Source organism: Coregonus lavaretus (assembly GCF_964263955.1).
Source record: "Coregonus lavaretus genome assembly, chromosome: 2".
Classification (NCBI taxonomy): Eukaryota; Metazoa; Chordata; class Actinopteri; order Salmoniformes; family Salmonidae; genus Coregonus; species Coregonus lavaretus.
Window position 1 is genome coordinate 17,212,224 of NC_139989.1, and position 20,548 is coordinate 17,232,771.

The window sequence follows — 20,548 nt, forward strand, 5'->3', positions numbered from 1 at the left end:
CAACTCCCTCCAAAGATTTTCTATGGGGTTGAGATCTGGAGACTGGCTAGGCCACTCCAGGACCTTGAAATGCTTCTTACGAAGACACTCCTTCGTTGCCCGGGCGGTGTGTTTGGGATCATTGTCATGCTGAAAGACCCAGCCACGTTTCATCTTCAATGCCCTTGCTGATGGAAGGAGGTTTTCACTCAAAATCTCATGATACACGGCCCCATTCATTCTTTCCTTTACACGGATCAGTCGTCCTGGTCCCTTTGCAGAAAAACAGCCCCAAAGCATGATGTTTCCACCCCCATGCTTCACAGTAGGTATGGTGTTCTTTGGATGCAACTCAGCATTCTTTGTCCTCCAAAAACGACGAGTTGAGTTTTTACCAACAAGTTCTATTTTGGTTTCATCTGACCATATGACATTCTCCCAATCCTCTTCTGGATCATCCAAATGCACTCTAGCAAACTTCAGACGGGCCTGGACATGTACTGGCTTAAGCAGGGGGACACGTCTGTCACTGCAGGATTTGAGTCCCTGGCGGCGTAGTGTGTTACTGATGGTAGGCTTTGTTACTTTGGTCCCAGCTCTCTGCAGGTCATTCACTAGGTCCCCCCGTGTGGTTCTGGGATTTTTGCTCACCGTTCTTGTGATCATTTTGACCCCACGGGGTGAGATCTTGCATGGAGCCCCAGATCGAGGGAGATTATCAGTGGTCTTGTATGTCTTCCATTTCCTAATAATTGCTCCCACAGTTGATTTCTTCAAACCAAGCTGCTTACCTATTGCAGATTCAGTCTTCCCAGCCTGGTGCAGGTCTACAATTTTGTTTCTGGTGTCCTTTGACAGCTCTTTGGTCTTGGCCATAGTGGAGTTTGGAGTGTGACTGTTTGAGGTTGTGGACAGGTGTTTTTTATACTGATAACAAGTTCAAACAGGTGCCATTAATACAGGTAATGAGTGGAGGACAGAGGAGCCTCTTAAAGAAGAAGTTACAGGTCTGTGAGAGCCAGAAATCTTGCTTGTTTGTAGGTGACCAAATACTTATTTTCCACCATAATTTGCAAATAAATTCATTAAAAATCCTACAATGTGATTTTCTGGATTTATTTTTCTCAATTTGTCTGTCATAGATGACGTGTACCTATGATGAAAATTACAGGCCTCTCTCATCTTTTTAAGTGGGAGAACTTGCACAATTGGTGGCTGACTAAATACTTTTTTTCCCCACTGCATCTGTGACCAACAGATGCATATCTGTATTCCCAGTCATGTGAAATCCATTGATTAGGGCCTAATTAATTTATTTCAATTGACTGATTTCCTTATATGAACTGTAACTCAGTATAATCTTTGAAATTGTTGCATGTTGAGTTTATATTTTTGTTCAGTATAGCAAAGGATATGAACAAATGTACACACGTCGCTACATGTAGCTATTGCTTTGAGCTCAAAACAAGCGCTTCTACTCACGACCGCTCATTCTGTAAAAACAGTCCAGTTCAAAGTGAATGGCACAGATCCATATATGGCAATGGTCTATTTGCATATAGGCCTACTGCAGCTCTTATTGGTTATGACGCACCAGTCTGTGTAGAGTAAGGGCCAGAGTCCTGCCTGTCAATGCAATAGAATCCTACTAAGATGCTTTCTGCCTACAACAAAATCTCTTGCATAGGTCATTTTGTTTAGATATGTTGCATTGAAAGTGGCTAATATAGTGTTGATTCGATCACAATTCCCACAGTAAAGGGAAACATTGATAGTGTTAACTAACAGGGAAAACTCTAGAATGATGAGTGAACTTCAATCTAGTGCTTCTCTGCGCAGGCTGATATTTCTTCTGCACGGCAGTCCCAGGGAGCTGCGCGCAGCTTAGAGGGAACATTTGCACCAAATAGTATGTGGTTCAGTGTATAATTAGATGCACCAAATGAGACTGCACAGAGCTTAATGGGGTTTAAACTTTAAATCAATAAGACTGTTGTACAAAGAGTAGGCTATCCAAAGAGTTAAGCCAAAGTAACACTGCTTATTTGATGCCTGCTGAGTAGAGCAGCAGTAACAATTCTGCTCTCAAGTAAATAACATAAGTGTTTAGAAAATTGTGCATAATATCCATAGGAAATTCTTGTGATATAAATAACTTTTTTTTATAGTTTCTCTAGCCCTTTGGAGACTTAAAGGGAGATTTGTTTACCTTGACGGATAAAGTACTGAGCCAATTCATTCCTGAAGGAAAGCGCAAAGGAAAATAAACAAAGTGACAAGAAGTCTTGATAAGAACGCGGGAGGGAGGTGTTCTCGACTCTCGCCTTTCCTTCTGTATGATGAAAGCAATACACAATAAAGTAGCCTATGTCGAGTGCTCCACTCAGCCGTGTCGGTGGTGCATTGATATTGTTACACAACGCCCAGTCATGACTGATCATTTCACAATGGGGCTGCTTGATTTCCTCCAGTGGAGCCAGAGAAAACAAACCATAGCTCTGAGATCACGACCGCAGAGTGGAGATATGGTCCAACAGCATCCCAGGGTGTTCTTGGATTAGCGGCTGAGATTTTCCAGCTCCTAAACATACAGGCACATCGTATTTCTCTAAATCAAACATATTCGGTTTCCAACGCCTCTCCGGCCCTCAGATGAAATAGGCTAGACTTTCTCAGCTGGATTGTGAATCAAATATGACAGTATGTGCTAGTGGCTGGGGTGGGTAGGTGAGAGGAACAGGGTCGGTGGGTGAATAATTATCACCTTTAGGTCAACTGCCTTTTAGGTAGGCAGGCCTTCATAGTTTTGCTTAACTCTGTTGACGATTTTATCCTAAGCAAACAAATCAATTAGATCCTAAATAGCTGTGTTCACTTTACAGTTGAAGTCGGAAGTTTACATACACTTAGGTTGGAGTCATTAAAACTCATTTTTCAACCACTCCACACATTTCTTGTTAACAAACTATAGTTTTGGGAAGTCAGTTAGGCCATCTACTTTGTGCATGACACAAGTAATTTTTCCAACAATTGTTTATAGACAGATTATTTCACTTATAATTCACTGTATCACAATTCCAGTTGGTCAGAAGTTTACATACACTAAGTTAACTGTGCCTTTAAACAGCTTGGAAAATTCCAGAAATTAATGTCATAGCTTTAGAAGCTTCTGATAGGCTAATTGACATAATTTGAGTCAATTGGAGGTGTACCTGTGGATGTATGTCAAGGCCTATCTTCAAACTCAGTGCCTCTTTGCTTGACATCATGTGAAAATCAAAAGAAATCAGCCAAGACCTCAGAATAATAATTGTAGACCTCCACAAGTCTGGTTCATCCTTGGGAGCAATTTCCAAATGCCTGAAGGTACCACGTTCATCTGTACAAACAATAGTACGCAAGTATAAACACCATGGGACCACGCAGCCGTCATACCGCTCAGGAAGGAGACGCATTCTGCCTCCTAGAGATGAACGTACTTTGGTGCGAAAAGTGCAAATCAATCCCAGAACAGCAGCAAAGGACCTTGTGAAGATGCTGGAGGAAACAGGTACAAAAGTATCTATATCCACAGTAAAACGAGTCCTTTATCGACATAACCTGAAAGGCCGCTCAGCAATGAAGAAGCCACTGCTCCAAAACCGCCATAAAAAAGCCAGACTACGGTTTGCAACTGCACATGGGGACAAAGATCGTACTTTTTGGAGAAATGTCCTATGGTCTGATGAAACAAAAATATAACCGTTTGTCCATAATGACCACCGTTATGTTTGGAGGAAAAAGGGGGTGCCTTGCAAGCCGAAGAACACCATCCCAACCGTGAAGCACGGGGGTGGCAGCATCATGCTGTGGTGGTGCTTTGCTGCAGGAGGGACTGGTGCACTTCACAAAATAGATGGCATCATGAGGAAGGAAAATGATGTGGATATATTGAAGCAACATCTCAAGACATCAGTCAGGAAGTTAAAGCTTGGTCGCAAATGGGTCTTCCAAATGGACAATGACCCCAAGCATACTTTCAAAGCTGTGGCAAAATGGCTTAAGGACAACAAAGTCAAGGTATTGGAGTGGCCATCACAAAGCCCTGACCTCAATCCTATAGAAAATTTGTGGGCAGAACTGAAAAAGCGTGTGCAAGCAAGGAGGCCTACAAACCTGACTCAGTTACACCAGCTCTGTCAGGAGGAATGGGCCAAAATTCACCCAACTTATTGTGGGAAGCTTGTGGAAGGCTACCCGAAACATTTGACCCAAGTTAAACAATTTAAAGGCAATGCTACCAAATACTAATTCAGTGTATGTAAACTTCTGACCCACTGGGAATGTGATGAAAGACATAAAAGCTGAAATAAATAATTCTCTCTACTATTATTCTGACATTTAACATTCTTAAAATAAAGTGGTGATCTAACAGACCTAAGACAGGGAATTCTTACTAGGATTAAATGTCAGGAATTGTGAAAAACTTAGTTTAAATGTATTTGGCTAAGGTGTATGTAAATGTCCGACTTCAACTGTAAGTCACTGATCTTCTTTGAATGGTTAGGCTTACCACGTGACGATAAAACCTATGTTTTTCCGTCATATCAAGTCTAATTACAGTGCCTTCAGAAAGTATTCACACCCCTTTACTTTTTCCACATTTTGATGTGTTACAGCCTGATCTACACACAATACCCCATAATGTCAGTAGAATTTTGTTTGATAAAAAATGAAAAGCTGAAATGTCTCAAGTCAATAAGTATTCAACCCCTTTTTTATTGCAAGCCTAAATAAGTTAATGAGTAAAAATGTGCTTATCAAATCACATAATAAGTTGCATGGACTCATTCTGTGTTCAATAATAGTGGTTAACATGATTTTTGAATGACTACCCCATCTTTCTACCTCACACATACAGTTATCTGTAAGGTCCCTCAATCAAGTAGTGAATTTCAAGCACAGATTCAACCAAAAAGACCAGGGAAGTTGTTCAATACCTCGCAAAGAAGGGCACCGATTGGTAGAAAAAGCAGACGCTGAATATACCTTTAAACATGGTGAAATTATTAATTAGGCTTTGGATGGTGTATCGACACACCCAGTCAATACAAAGACAAAGGAATGGCAAAAAATGAACTTTTTGTCCTGAATCCAAATCCAACACATCACTGAGTACCACTCTTCATATTTACAAGCATGGTGGTGGCTGCATCATGTTATGGTTCTCCTTGTCATCAGCAAGTACTAGGGAGTTTTTTTTAGGATAAAAATAAACAGAATACAGCTAAGCACAGGCAAAATCCTAGAGGAAAACCTGGTTCAGTCTGCTTTCCACTGGGAGACTAATTCACCTTGCAGCAGGACAATAATCTAAAACACAAGGCCAAATTTACACTGGAGTTGCTTACCAAGACTACATTGAATGTTCCTAAATGGCCTACTTACAGTTTTGACTTAAATCTGCTTGAAAATCTATGGCAAGACTTGAAAATGGCTTTATAGCAATGATCCAACAACCACATTGACAGAGCTTGAAGAATTGTAAAAATAATAATGGGCATACATTGTACAATCCAGGTGTGCAAAGCTCTTAGAGACTGACCCAAAAGACTCACAGCTGTATTCACTGCCAAAGGTGTTTCTAACATGCATTGTCTCAAGGGGTGAATACTTATCTAATCAAGAGTGTTTTATATTTCATTCATTTTTTATAAATGTTAGAATTTTTCTTCAGCTTTCACATTAGAGTATTTTGTGTAGATTGTTGACCAAAAAAATGACAATTAAATCCATTTTGTTGTCAACAATCTAAGCCAACCCTGTCTGTTTTGCCCCATAGTTGCGCATACCTAGGTTTTGTTGCTAAACAACCAACCAGTCAATGCACAACACAGAACTCACTGCAACTGCCTCTGCAACGCAATGTTGCAAGGCAAACGAAGCCTTCCATTGGAAATGAATGTACTTCTAGTGTACCAAAACGCAATGACGCTGTGATCGATGGGTTAGAACCTGGAGTCAGCCAGCAAAAAATAGTTTACTTCAAGAGTCATTTCTGAGTCATTATTGCAATATGAGGCAATAACTGGTTTAGTTACAAAAATGAGGTTACAACAGAATGGAAAATGTTGCACTCAATTAATGAAAGCGCATACCTCGTTACCCCTGACCAAACCCCCACACACAGCCTCTGATTGTTCAATGGTTTAGCGACCAGTACACCCAAAAGGTTCCAAATAAAAAGTACAGTTGATAGGATGTGTGTACCAAATGAAAAACCTTCATAACAAAAATTGGGGTAAGTGACCTCGCGACGTACCTTCCTACCTATGTCACATTCGCAAAAACGTTACTGTACTTTGTTGTCACATGGCTTTAACCATCATTCATTTTTTTTACTGTAAAGTCAGCTCACGTCTTTAGTTAAATGTTGTCTACAATGGCGTGCCAAAATGTATCTTATACCAACGTTTTGAATGGGCATAGTAATCTTTATTGACAATACCATTAAACTTGCAATATATTCAGTCATCCCCATTATTAGCTGACTAGCATTGCTAGCTAAACCAGAGACATGGAGGCTAAACCTTTCCGTTACAACCTTTACCATGCCAAGTGACAGAATAGCTTGTTGCTAGCTAACATTGCCTGTCAAGTCCTAACCAACGTGTCTTTCAGTTTTAGAAGACAGCTCGCTAACAAAAACACTCTTCTCAGCTAAACAAGGGAATTTTCACATATTTATAAACAGTACAGGTATTTTATCCACTTCCTGCTTAGTTTAGAAGCTAGACTTCTTACCCCAACTCCGACTCACCTCCCGCTGCCTTGTGTGTGGACGTGCTGGTGTATCGATGCGCGTGCGTAAAATTATGTTTCATATTTCTCATGATGGCTCGACCAGAGACGGAAAAGGAAGCGAGACATCCCACTCCCTCAATTTTTGTGATTCATATACAGTCAATGAACTAAGCAGACCAGACCCAGCTGCGAATGCATTGGTACCTATGGGAGAGCCACCACATTAAGCAGACCGGAACTGACCATTTTTTTCAATGGAAAGGGCATTTACGTTATTTATAATGAGTGGTACCTGGAGAAAATGGGAATTCTCTGAAATGAAAATGGATGGCTCTCCCTTCAGTAAAATATATATTTTACCCGGCCCTCCTTGAACTCTTGGGGAAAAAAAACAAGTGACTCTCCCCTATACCCAAAATAATAATTAAATCATAAAGTGGATAGCAGAGAACATGCCTACTGTTTACCCTCACTCCTAGGACAGACCAGAGCCTTAGATATGCAGTTTTAGACGCATTACATGGCAAAGTAGCCAGAAGGTTGTGGATTCGCAGACAACTGTGAAAAGATATGCATTATAATAAGAGCACTGCATGAATCTATAATCTTATTTATGGTCCGATAAAAAAAATGCTTTTTATAAACTTATTTCATGCAATTCTACGTCATTTTACATGACTGGAGACAAGCATAATCTTTTTTAATACCACAACTGAGCATACTAATAAATGAGTGCATGCTGCAGTACCGGAGACGTTTTGATTTCTATACAGGCTATTGTTAAAAAAGAGGATAGTCTAAGTTTGGAACAGTGCTAAAGTTGTCTATCAACTGTAAATATTGAGAACAACTGAAGCAGTTACAACTGAAGTATCTGATCATCAATGATTTCGAGAAAAGCCATTCATTGTTTAACACAGTAGCAACACATCATCAGGTATGCACTTTTTTTCATTTGGGAAACTATCATTTTCTAATTTATTATATTTTATTCCATTATATTGTTGTTACAAAATAGATTTGTGTTGACTGTGATTAGGGCATGGGAATATAATCGCATCTGCTAGGCTAAATTAACAAACTAGGCATGCATAGCTCACTACATGATCCTCAAATCAAAGACTGGCCAAACTTGTGTTTCTGAAACTGAATTCAAAGGTACTGTAGAATGATTGTATAGCCTAGTAAGGTTTTTTTTGGTTCATTATTATTTAATTCTAAGTAAAAACAATTTTGTATTACATTTTATACAGCCTAAATGCTAAATGTGTAGGCATGTTGTTTAAGTGCTGTTGCTGATGTATTGTTGAAATGCTGAGCACTCCTGCCAGCCTGTAGCGCCTCACAATATATTTTTTAAATGGCAGGCTATAGCCTTGAAATAATAATATAGCCTAAATAATTCATTTTTGTTACTTCTTAGGCTACCTCGCTTGCTCCTGACTCATTTAGAGTTAGTATGTTGTTTAATAGCCTGTGGAAATGTCGAACGTCAATTGATAGTGACAGAATAATTACTTCTCAAGCAAAGTTAATATTTTCCTCTCCTGTTCGTCGGCTATATAAGGTTGTAGCGTTGCCTCTGAATGTCATAGATACAACCAAATATACCCCATATGCATCAGTCACGTCTTTCCCCGGCATTTTACAGCTTGCTTCTAGCATTGCAGACTAAAGCATCGTTATAGAACGCTTTATATAATCAGGTCCATTTATTTATTTAATCTTAAATTAACAAGGGCTTTAGCCATTTTCTTTAACAAAAGCCACAATACCCCCACATACCCCCTCAATTCCAATTCGAGCCCTGATTTGAACTTAACACACCAAGCTCTTCACTGACACTGAGATATTTAAGGAGCGGTGACTGAAGGAATTGGCTGACAAAATCTATGGATAGTAGACCATAATTTCATCTGTCAAACAGGTATACCTACCTCTTATTTATTGAATAGGAAGACATAGGCTCCAACACAAAGCCCTCTTGTTGTTAGTAGCCTAAAGTCAAATTAAAATGAAGACTGTTTAAATGAATTAGGTCTTCTCGAATTAGCCTACTTTCAGCACCCATGCGCTGTCCATCTCCACGGCTGCCACTTCATAGTAATGTATGTAAATTACTTGAATATGGCTTATTGTGAGGTCAATAACTCTGATAAATAGCTTCATTTTGGGCAACGAAACATAGTGTTTTATTAAAATTAATTATAGCAATGGCAAGGTTACCTCCGGTCCTCCTTTTCATCTTCATGCTCTCCCTCTCAAGCTGAACAGGACATCAGTAGGCCTAGTCCGCGCGCACAGATTTTGCATTTCTGGGACAAATTAACTTGCCTGCTGAAGTGCCACCATACACAGCACAGTCATTGGTTAGGCACAAAAGTGTAAGGGTTGGTGTGAGGTTTGACCCAGGTGCGGTGCAGGATAGACAGTAGGCAGAGATGGTGAAACAAGGATCTTTACTGGTGGTCCAAAAACCAGGATACAAAATAATGGACTTGTCACGGAAAAATAAAGGAGGAGCAAATTGGTCTCCAAAAACAGGCTGACAGCAAACATACGAAATACTAACTATGACTGAAAACAACAATGAAACATGGAGAACACTTCTCAAGTACCTGCACATATGTCTCGCGATCAGACACTAATTAGTACTGTTTGGCATCGAGAACTAGCAGAGAAAACAGAGCAAGGGAACACAGGGAAGTGAGGGCATAAATACACAGGTGAACAGGTAGACACAGGTGACACCAATAAGATAATGATTAGTCCAGACTCAGAGGATGACACCAAGTGGGTCACGTCGGAACTGCAACCCCGTCCTGTAACACAAAAGGGTTTACATCAGCAAAAGCAGGGCAGGCAGGGGCTCATGATTGGGAACACCTATCCATTGCAGTGTGTAATGCAGTGTAGCCTAGTTTTATATACACCATCCCAGAAGCACAAAAACTCCAGAAGGAAGTACATTTTCTTAGAAATCTAACGTTGCCCTGTGCTTCTCCGAGCATGCTCTTCGTATAGCCTAGGCCTATAACCTATATTATAGGCCAGCCTTTCTCAAACTTTTTTGTCCAAGGGACACCACAGAGGTGTCAAGGTGTTTTCAACAGCCAGTCTGTTGCAATATTTTGATTTTGTTGCAGCAAGAGAGGAGAAGCTGGTCTCATAAGTAGGTAGAATGAAAGAGGATTAAGATCTTCACTGCCATCTCGCAAAGTTGCGGGTATTCTCCGCAGCTGAACAGCCAGAATGTGGACAGGCACATCTCATTAAAACGAATGCGCAGGCCTTGGTCACAGGACAGCTCCAATTGTTTATCATCAAGAACCGGTGACAAACTGTGAGTCTCTTCAGTGCTGGTGAACGGATTACGCATCCACTGCTCTCCCGGGTGTGATCAGATTGTGAGGGGAAGTAATCCTCGAATGTGAGCAGAGTTTTGCTCAGATGTGACCCCATCAATTTACTTATGTGATCCATGTCTACATCACCCATGTCAGCCAGAGTTTACAATAGGGGGAACATATCGATAATACCTCTATCCACTCGGTCTCTCCAGATGCCCAGCTTTGTCACTTGCACGTCCCTGCATGGATAGGTTGAGCAGCAGTCTCGTCGACCGGATACAAAGGGCCCATCATAATAGATGTCCAGTTATGTACTAGTTCAGAACACGGAATATTTCACCTGTGTCACGCTCTGGCTCCGGGACTCTGTATATTGAGCCAGGGTGTGTTTATTCATTGGGTGTATTTCTATGTTGGTATTTCTGTTGGGTTCATTTCTATGTTTGAGATAATGACTCCCAATCAGGGGCAACGAGTGTCAGCTGTGGGCTGGTTGTCTCTGATTGGGAGCCATATTTAATCTGTATGTTTTCCTTTGGGTGTTGTGGGTTTTTGTTCCTTGTCAGTCATTTGTTACTGTGGACTTTACGAATCGTCTATTGTTTTGGTTTTGGCACTTTAATTAATAAAGTCTATCATGTTCGCTCAACACGCTGCGTATTGGTCTGCTCCTTTGGAAGACGATCGTGACAGAAAAACCCACCGTACCAGGACCAAGCAGCGTGTCCAGGAGCCAAGGGTCTGGACATGGGAGGAGATTTTGGATGGTAAAGGGTCTTGGACTTGGGAGGAGATCCTGGATGGGATGGATCGCCGGCCATGGAGTAAAACAGTGGAGAGGCGACTGAGAGAGGAGCAACGGCGTCAGCAGGGCCATCGTCGGAAGGACGAGAGGCAACCCCAAAAAGTTTTTTGGGGGGGGCACATGGCTTGGGCGGCTGGGCAGCAGGAGGCTGCCACAGGGAGACGTGGAGAGAAGGCTACCGGATTACGGGAGCCATTGGCGAGTAGAGGGAGGGAAGTAGTGGAGGCACGGCGTGAGAGACAGAGGTGTGTTACCAGTCCGGTCCGGCCCGTTCCTGATCCCCGGTTAAGGCCAGTGGTGTGTGTTCCCAGTACGGACCGGCCTGTTCCTGCTCCACGTACCAGGTCTACGGTGTGCGTCGCCAGCCCAGCCCGGCCTGTTCCTACCTCTCGCACCAAACCTACGGTGTGCGTCGCCAGCCCTGCCCGGCCGGTTCCTGTTCCTCGCACTAAGCCTACGGTGTGCGTCGCCAGCCCTGCCCGGCCGGTTCCTGCTCCTCGCACTAAGCCTACGGTGTGCGTCGCCAGCCCAGCCCGGCCTGTTCCTGCTCCACGCACAAAACCTACGGTGTGCGTCGCCAGCCCAGCCCGGCCTGTTCCTGCTCCACGCACAAAACCTACGGTGTGCGTCGCCAGCCCAGCCCGGCCTGTTCCTGCTCAACGCACAAAGCCTACGGTGTGCGTCGCCAGCCCAGCCCGGCCTGTTCCTGCTCCACGCACAAAACCTACGGTGTGCGTCGCCAGCCCAGCCCGGCCTGTTCCTGCTCAACGCACAAAGCCTACGGTGTGCGTCGCCAGCCCAGCCCGGCCTGTTCCTGCTCCACGCACAAAACCTACGGTGTGCGTCGCCAGCCCAGCCCGGCCTGTTCCTGCTCCACGCACAAAACCTACGGTGTGCGTCGCCAGCCCAGCCCGGCCTGTTCCTGCTCAACGCACAAAGCCTACGGTGTGCGTCGCCAGCCCAGCCCGGCCTGTTCCTGCTCCACGCACAAAACCTACGGTGTGCGTCGCCAGCCCAGCCCGGCCTGTTCCTGCTCAACGCACAAAGCCTACGGTGTGTGTCGCCAGCCCAGCCCGGCCTGTTCCTGCTCCACGCACAAAACCTACGGTGTGCGTCGCCAGCCCAGCCCGGCCTGTTCCTGCTCCACGCACAAAACCTACGGTGTGCGTCGCCAGCCCAGCCCGGCCTGTTCCTGCTACTCGCACCAAGCCAAGGGTGCGAGTCGTCAGCCTGGTCCAGCCCGTTCCTGCTCCCCGCACCAAGTCTGTGGTGCGTTTCGTCAGCCCTGTCCGGCCCGTTCCTGCTCTCCGCACCAAGTCTGTGGTGCGCGTCGCCAGCCCAGTCCGGCCCATCCAAGCTTCCCGCACCAAGCCAGTGGTGTGCGTCGTCAGCCCTGTCCGGCCCGTTCCTGCTCTCCGCACCAAGTCAGGGGTGCGCTTCGTCAGCCCGGTCCGGCCTGTCCCTGCTCCACGCGCCAGGCCTACGGTGTGCGTCGTCAGCCTGGTAAGGCCTGTTCGTCCTCCACGCACCAAGCCAGGGGCGCGTGTCGTCAGTCCGGCTCCGGCCAACGGGGCTAGACAGGACCAGGGGTACTTTGGGGGGTTGGAAAGGAGGTGGGGATCAAGGCCGGAGCCAGAGCCACCGCCGAGGAGGTATGCCCACCCAGCCCTCCCTTGTTTGGCCCTTATTGAGGCGCGGTCGCAGTCCGCGCCTTTAGGGGGGGGTACTGTCACGCTCTGGCTCCGGGACTCTGTATATTGAGCCAGGGTGTGTTTATTCATTGGGTGTATTTCTATGTTGGTATTTCTGTTGGGTTCATTTCTATGTTTGAGATAATGACTCCCAATCAGGGGCAACGAGTGTCAGCTGTGGGCTGGTTGTCTCTGATTGGGAGCCATATTTAATCTGTATGTTTTCCTTTGGGTGTTGTGGGTTTTTGTTCCTTGTCAGTCATTTGTACTGTGGACTTTACGAATCGTCTATTGTTTTGGTTTTGGCACTTTAATTAATAAAGTCTATCATGTTCGCTCAACACGCTGCGTATTGGTCTGCTCCTTTGGAAGACGATCGTGACAACCTGCAGTTGTATTCTGAGGCAACTCTTTGCAACAAAGAAATGCACATATGTTGGTAATATATACAAGAAGCTGGCATTTGAAATGTCAGTTGTCTCATCTGTAATATTCATATGTGTCAACATACTGAATTGTAATTGGTTGCATTCTACCGTCTTATCATACTGCGCTATCATTGGTTAAGACCACCCAAGTCAATTTACGTTATTTATAATGAGGGGTACCTGGAGAAAATCAGATTTCTCTGAAATGAAAATGGATGGCTCTCCCTCCAGTAAAATATATATTTTACCCGGCCCTCCTTGAACTCTTGGGGGAAAAAAACAAGTGACTCTCCCCTATACCCAAAATAATAATTAAAACATAAAGTGAATAGCAGAGAACATGCCTACTGTTTACCCTCACTCCTAGGACAGACCAGAGCCTTAGATATGCAGTTTTAGACGCATTACATGGCAAAGTAGCCAGAAGGTTGTGGATTCGCAGACAACTGTGAAAAGATATGCATTATAATAAGAGCACTGCATGAATCTATAATCTTATTTATGGTCCGATAAAAGAAATGCCCATCATAATAGATGTCCAGTTATGTGTCACGGTTCAGACAGACGACCAGAGGACCACAATTGCGTCACACCAGAAAGTTTATTAAACTTAAGGGAAAAGGGAAGTAGGGAGTGAATGAAGGCTCCAGGGGTAACAGGGATCCCGTCCAATGCGCTGGGTCTGTGCCCCCCCCAGTGGCAGCGATGCGTCCTATGAAGCCGGTGGTGGGTGGTCCAGAAGTCCTGGGGGGGGGAGACACAGACACAACAGGGCGGAATGAAACCAGGCAGCAGTACAGTTCAAGGGAAATCCAAAATACGTAGTAGCAAGGCAGAAGGCTGGTCAGAGTTACCGGGATTGAAGAGTAGTCAGGAGTCGTAATGGCAGAAGCAGGTCTGGATCTCCTGAGGCAGAAGAGTATCCAAAAAACAGGCAGGTCCGGGGTCACAAAACCAGGGTGAGCCAGAAGCGCGAGCAAACAGGTTCCGGGTGTGAGCTTTGCAGACGATCTGACACCGGAGAGCTGAAAGACAGGGCCTTAAATACTGGGAGAGGTAGTGGGTAATGCAGCGCAGCTGGCAGAGTAATTAGAGCAGAGCAGAGCAGGGACAGGTGGAGCTAGTTAGGCTGAGTAGAGAGAGTGGTGAGCAGAGTGGAAGAAAATTAAGGTGGTAACCCGGTGGAGTGAGAGGCCCATGACAGAACCCCCCCCCCAAGGGACGGCCCCAGAAGTCCCAAGAGCAACACCACGCCGGGCGGGAGGAGGGGAGCCGGAGGAGGGCTAGAACTCCTCCGAACGGTCCGAGTGAACGTCCTCATCCTCGGAGGAAGCCGGAGGGCCGTGGTCGGGAGATGGGACAGGTCCCGAGACAGGATCAGGCACAGGACAGGAAGCCGAGCGGGCCGGACGGTTAGGGACCCCTCTGGGGCGGCCCCTACGGATTGCAGGTTGATCAGGATGCCGTTGGTGGAAAGCGGTGATGAGAGTCCTATCCACAATCCGACTAGCTGGCACCCAGGTCCTTTCCTCAGGTCCATAGCCCTCCCAGTCAATGAGGTACTGGAGACCCCTACCCCTCCGTCTGGACCGAAGCAGGCGGCGGACGGTGTAAACCAGACCACCATCGACGAGCCGTGGAGGAGGAGGACCAGGCGCAGCAGGGACCAGCGGACTCTCATGGATGGGCTTAATCTTAGACACATGGAAAGTGGGGTGCACCCTCAGGGAATTAGGCAGTTGGAGCCGGACAGCAGTTGGGCTAATCACTCTTATGATAGGGAATGGGCCAATGAACCGAGGTGCCAGCTTCTGCGACTCCACCCTGAGTGGCAGGTTCTTCGATGACAACCACACCCTTTGACCAACATGGTAGGTGGGAGCAGGAATTCTCCGACGGTTGGCCCCGGTAGTGTAGCTGGCAACGGATCTGAGGAGTGTGGCTCGGGCTTGTGACCAGGTGCGGCGACATCGACGGGCAAAAGCAAGTGCAGATGGGCAAGTAACCTCCTCCTCCTGGCTGGCAAATAGAGGAGGCTGGTATCCATAAACACATTGGAAAGGGGACATACCGATGGCAGAGCAGGTCAGAGAATTGTGTGCGTACTCCACCCATGTCAATTGCTGCGACCAGGAGTGGGGGTTGCGTGAAGTCATGCATCGCAGTGCCTTCTCGAGCTCCTGATTAGCCCGCTCTGACTGCCCATTGGATTGGGGATGGAATCCGGAAGTCAGACTGACTGTGGCTCCCAGCAGGTGACAGAACTCCTTCCAAAAAGCGGAGGAGAATTGTGGACCACGGTCAGAAACTACATCCTTTGGCAGTCCGTGGATCCGGAAGACGTGTTCCAGGACCACCTGGGCGGTCTCCTTGGCGGTTGGGAGCTTGGGGAGGGGAATGAAGTGTGCCATCTTGCTGAAACGGTCAACGATGGTGAGAATGACGGTCATGCCACTTGAAGGGGGCAGCCCCGTGACAAAGTCAAGGGCGATGTGAGACCAGGGACGTCTGGGCACAGGCAGGGGCTGCAGCAATCCGGCTGGGGGCTGGCAGGACGACTTGTGTTGGTTGCAGATGGGGCAGGCTTGGACGAATTCCCGTACATCCTTCCTCAGAGAGGGCCACCAGAACCTCTGGGCGAGCAGGTTGTAAGTGCGGGTGGAGCCAGGGTGACAAGCTAGGCGGGAGTCATGTCCCCACTGAACGACCTGGGACCTCAGGTCTTCGGGGACAAAAAGGCGGTCAGCTGGGCAAGTGCTGGGACCTGGCTGGTTACGGAGAGCCTCCAGCACCTGTTCCTCAACAGCCCAGGTCAGAGCTGCAACGATGCAGGGACTTGGCAGAATCGACACAGGGTCCTTGGAGGGGGTGTCATCCTTCTGGAATTGACGGGAGAGGGCGTCTGGCTTGGTGTTGCGTGATCCAGGCCGGTATGACAGAGTGAAATTAAACCTGGTGAAGAACAGGGCCCAGCGGGACTGCCTGGAGTTCAACCGTTTGGCCGTGCGGATGTACTCCAAGTTCTTATGATCGGTCCAAACGAGAAATGGAATGGTGGACCCCTCCAGCCAGTGACGCCACTCCTCCAAGGCAAGCTTCACAGCCAGCAGCTCACGGTTCCCTATGTCGTAATTGCACTCAGAGGGGGACAACCGACGTGAGAAAAAGGCACAGGGATGGAGCTTCCTATCCTCCGCAGCCCACTGAGAAATCACAGCACCAACTCCCACATCCGAGGCGTCCACCTCCACAATGAATTGCCGGTCCACATCAGGCATCTGGAGGATGGGAGCGGAGGTGAACCTCACCTTGAGGGTACTGAAGGCTTTGTCGGCTGCTGGGGTCCAGGTGAAGGGTTGCTTGGTGCTGGTTAGAGCAGTGAGAGGGGCAGCAACGGTACTGTAGTTCCGGATAAACTTCCTATAGAAGTTAGCAAACCCCAGAAACTGTTGCAGCTTCTTTCTGTTCTCCGGAACTGGCCATGAAGTGACTGCTGATACTTTGGCAGGATCCATTTGGATACTTCCCTCTGCCACTATGTACCCCAGGAAGGCCACTGTCTTGACGTGAAACTCACATTTCTCTGCCTTGGCGTAGAGGGAATTCTCCAGAAGACGATGAAGGACTTGCTGGACATGGCGGGTGTGTTCAGACAGGTTTCTGGAGTAGATTAAGATGTCATCCAGGTAAACGAAGACAAACTTGTTTAACATGTCCCGCAGTACATCATTCACTAGAGCCTGGAACACAGCAGGAGCATTGGTGAGGCCAAAAGGCATAACCAGATACTCGTAGTGGCCTGTTGGTGTATTGAATGCGGTTTTCCATTCATCTCCCTCCCGGATCCGCACTAGGTGGTAAGCGTTTCTGAGATCCAACTTGGTAAAAACAGTGGCTCCCTGGAGCAACTCAAAAGCAGAGGTGAGCAGAGGCAGAGGGTAACGGTTTTTCACTGTGATGTCGTTGAGTCCCCTGTAGTCGATGCAGGGGCGAAGAGATCCGTCCTTCTTCCCCACAAAGAAGAAGCCAGCACCAGCAGGAGATGAAGATGAACGGATTAATCCTGCGGACAGAGAGCCATTGATGTAGTCCTCCATGGACTTTCTTTCAGGAGCAGACAACGAATAAAGACGACCCCTTGGAGGAGCTGTTCCAGGGAGGAGGTCGATGGCACAGTCGTACGGTCGGTGAGGGGGCAGAGATGTGGCTCTTGCTTTGTTAAACACCTCTCTGAGACCATGGTAGCATTCTGGGACATTGGAGAGGTCAGGAGCGGAGTTAGTAGGTACTGGCCGAGGGGGTAGTGCGGCAGCAAGCAGGCAGGTTCGGTGGCAGTCCTCTCCCCACTCCCTGATCACCCCGGTCACCCAGTCGAGCTGAGGGTTGTGCCGGCGGAGCCATGGGTAACCCAGGATGAGGGGTTGGCCTGGAGAGGGGAGCAGGTGAAACTGGATAGTTTCTTGATGGTTTCCGGACAGACCCATCGAGACCGGGGCCGTGACATGAGTGACCGATCCGAGTAAGTGTCCGTCCAGTGCCCGGGCAGGAATAGGAGGTGTCAAACGGAGGTTCTCCAGTCCCAGTTGGCGTGCCAGCTTGATGTCCATTATGTTGGCTTCGGCGCCAGAATCCACCAGAGCAGCCAGGGTGTGAGTTGAGTCAGAGAGGCGGAGGTGAACTTGCAGCAGGGGTTTGCGGTCGGAGGACTGGATGGTCATTGAACTCAACCGGACTCCCCCTATGCCCGGTGAGCTTCGGCCCTTTAAAGGGCAGGTTACCACACGATGTCCATCACCTCCACAATAGAGGCAGAGGTTTGAGGTGAAGCGGCGCTGGCGCTCTGCAGGAGTGAGGGAGGCTCGCCCAATCTCCATAGGCTCAGACTGATCAAGCTGACCTGGGTGAGTGGCAGTAGATGACAGGAGCCCAGTCGGATCTCTCCGAATGCCGGTAGTAGGTGGACCTTGGCGCCCCCTCTCACGACGACGGGTCTGTATCCTTCTGTCGATCCTGACAGTCAGTGCGATGGCTTCATCAAGAGTGGAAGGCAGTTCATGGGAGACCAACTCGTCCTTGATATAGTCAGCCAAACTATGGAAGAACGCGTCCACCAACGATGGTGTGTTCCAAGAACTTCGTCTAGCCAGGGTTCGGAAGTCGATGGAATGGTCTGCGACTGTACGTCTGCCTTGTCGAATACTGAACAGTTCACGAGACGCCTCTGCGGTGGGTGAATCCAGGTCAAACACCTTCAGCATCTCCTCAGCAAACAGGTCGAAGGTTGCACATGCGGGGGTTTGACGTTCGAACTCTGCTGTTCCCCAGAGTCGAGCTCGGCCCGTCAGGTGAGTGATGGCATACCCAACTTTAGCCCCCTCCGTGGCGAAGGTCCTTGGCTGCAAGGAGAACTGAAGTCGGCAGCTAGTCAGGAATGGCCGGACCTGGGTTGAATCGCCGTTGAACCGCTCGGGGTTTCCAATCTTGGGTTCCGGAGCAGCGGCTGCAATGACCGGGGCAGGTAACTCGGGGGCTGGGCTGGTGGGCAGACTGGCTGGGGTAAGGTTGGTGAGGAGTTGAATGATCATGGCGAGTTGTTGTTGCTGCTGCTGGAACTGCTGCTCATGCTCATCGGTTTCCATGTCGGGGAAAGTGTGCGCTGAGTCCATAATGGTCAGATCGTACTGTCACGGTTCAGACAGACGACCAGAGGACCACAATTGCGTCACACCAGAAAGTTTATTAAACTTAAGGGAAAAGGGAAGTAGGGAGTGAATGAAGGCTCCAGGGGTAACAGGGATCCCGTCCAATGCGCTGGGTCTGTGCCCCCCCCAGTGGCAGCGATGCGTCCTATGAAGCCGGTGGTGGGTGGTCCAGAAGTCCTGGGGGGGGGAGACACAGACACAACAGGGCGGAATGAAACCAGGCAGCAGTACAGTTCAAGGGAAATCCAAAATACGTAGTAGCAAGGCAGAAGGCTGGTCAGAGTTACCGGGATTGAAGAGTAGTCAGGAGTCGTAATGGCAGAAGCAGGTCTGGATCTCCTGAGGCAGAAGAGTATCCAAAAAACAGGCAGGTCCGGGGTCACAAAACCAGGGTGAGCCAGAAGCGCGAGCAAACAGGTTCCGGGTGTGAGCTTTGCAGACGATCTGACACCGGAGAGCTGAAAGACAGGGCCTTAAATACTGGGAGAGGTAGTGGGTAATGCAGCGCAGCTGGCAGAGTAATTAGAGCAGAGCAGAGCAGGGACAGGTGGAGCTAGTTAGGCTGAGTAGAGAGAGTGGTGAGCAGAGTGGAAGAAAATTAAGGTGGTAACCCGGTGGAGTGAGAGGCCCATGACAGTTATGTACTAGTTCAGAACATGGAATATTTCACCTGCAGTTGTATTCTGAGGCAACTCTTTGCAACAAAGAAATTCACATATGTTGGTAATAAATACAAGCTGGCATTTGAAATGTCAGTTGTCTCATCTGTAATATTCATACGTGTCAACATACTGAATTGTAATTGGTTGCATTCTACCGTCTTATCATACTGCGCTATCATTGGATAAGACCACCCAAGTCATTTTCAGTTAATCATGGCCGGAGACACGTGAACATGGCAGTTATAACTAGCTAATAAAGAGCCACGTTTAGAAAGATCCTGTCATACTGCATTTTATTATTTTGTACAAAGCGTGCAAAACAAGACATGGTGTCAGAGTAAAAGGACTAAAAGATGGATTTTGCTGGAGTTCCTTCACCTCAAATGGATTGGGGGTCTACAAACTTACCTGATGCATGGCGTAAGTTCAAACAGCATGTGGAGCTAATGTTCACAGGTCCTCTGAAGGAAAGAGGAGAAGAGGAAAAGTGCAGTTACCTGCTCCTGTCGATCGGTGAAAAAGGGAGAGACATTTACAACACATGGACACTTACCGAGGCTGAATCAAATGTACTGAAAACATACAACCGATCATTTTGAAGCATATGTTGTGCCAAAGACCAATACGATTTTCGCTAGGTACAAATTCCATGAGAAAGTACAGGGAGCTAGCGAATCGTTTGAACAGTTTGTGACTGAGCTGCGTCTGCTTGTGAAAGACTGTGATTATGCAAACAAGGATGAGATGGTCAGGGACCGTATTGTATTTGGAATACACTCACCGCGAGTGAGAGAGAAACTTGAATGTTGAGTGCCCAGAGAGCGCGCTTCAGAACGGAGAGAGAGAACTCCAAAACAGAGCGACACAGTCTCAAAACGCCCCAAAACATGTGGATATTGTGGATACAAAGTGCATGGCAAAAAGGGAAATTGCCCAGCTAAAGGCAAACAGTGTACTAAATGTGGAAAATGGAATCACTTTGCAAAAGTGTGCAGAGCTTACCGTGGGAAAACAGTACACACAGTGAGTGAAGATGAAATGTCAATCAAAAAGTAAAATGCTGATGAACTGTTTATTGATTCAGTGACACAGAAAAGTCAGATATCAGAGACAGGGCAAGCCTTTGCTGACATAGAGATAGGAAAACA

General features: G+C 47.2%; 1 protein-coding gene and 1 long non-coding RNA gene across 2 annotated transcripts in view; both read right to left on the reverse strand.

Annotated features, from left to right (window-relative positions):
• Positions 1–6,814, reverse strand: part of LOC311101151 (anion exchange protein 2-like) — an 82,033-nt gene extending 75,219 nt beyond the window's left edge. The window contains exon 1 of the mRNA XM_084142228.1: positions 6,763–6,814. The gene's annotated coding sequence lies outside the window, so the exon portion shown is untranslated. The remainder of the gene's footprint in view (positions 1–6,762) is intronic.
• A 2,404-nt stretch (positions 6,815–9,218) lies between these two features.
• On the reverse strand, positions 9,219–20,222 carry LOC311144367. The gene is made up of 3 exons (XR_014614500.1): positions 19,954–20,222; positions 19,809–19,861; positions 9,219–9,584 (listed from the first exon to the last, which is right to left on the reverse strand). It is a non-coding gene; the product is annotated as an uncharacterized lncRNA (long non-coding RNA).
• Between the last annotated feature and the right edge of the window lie 326 nt (positions 20,223–20,548).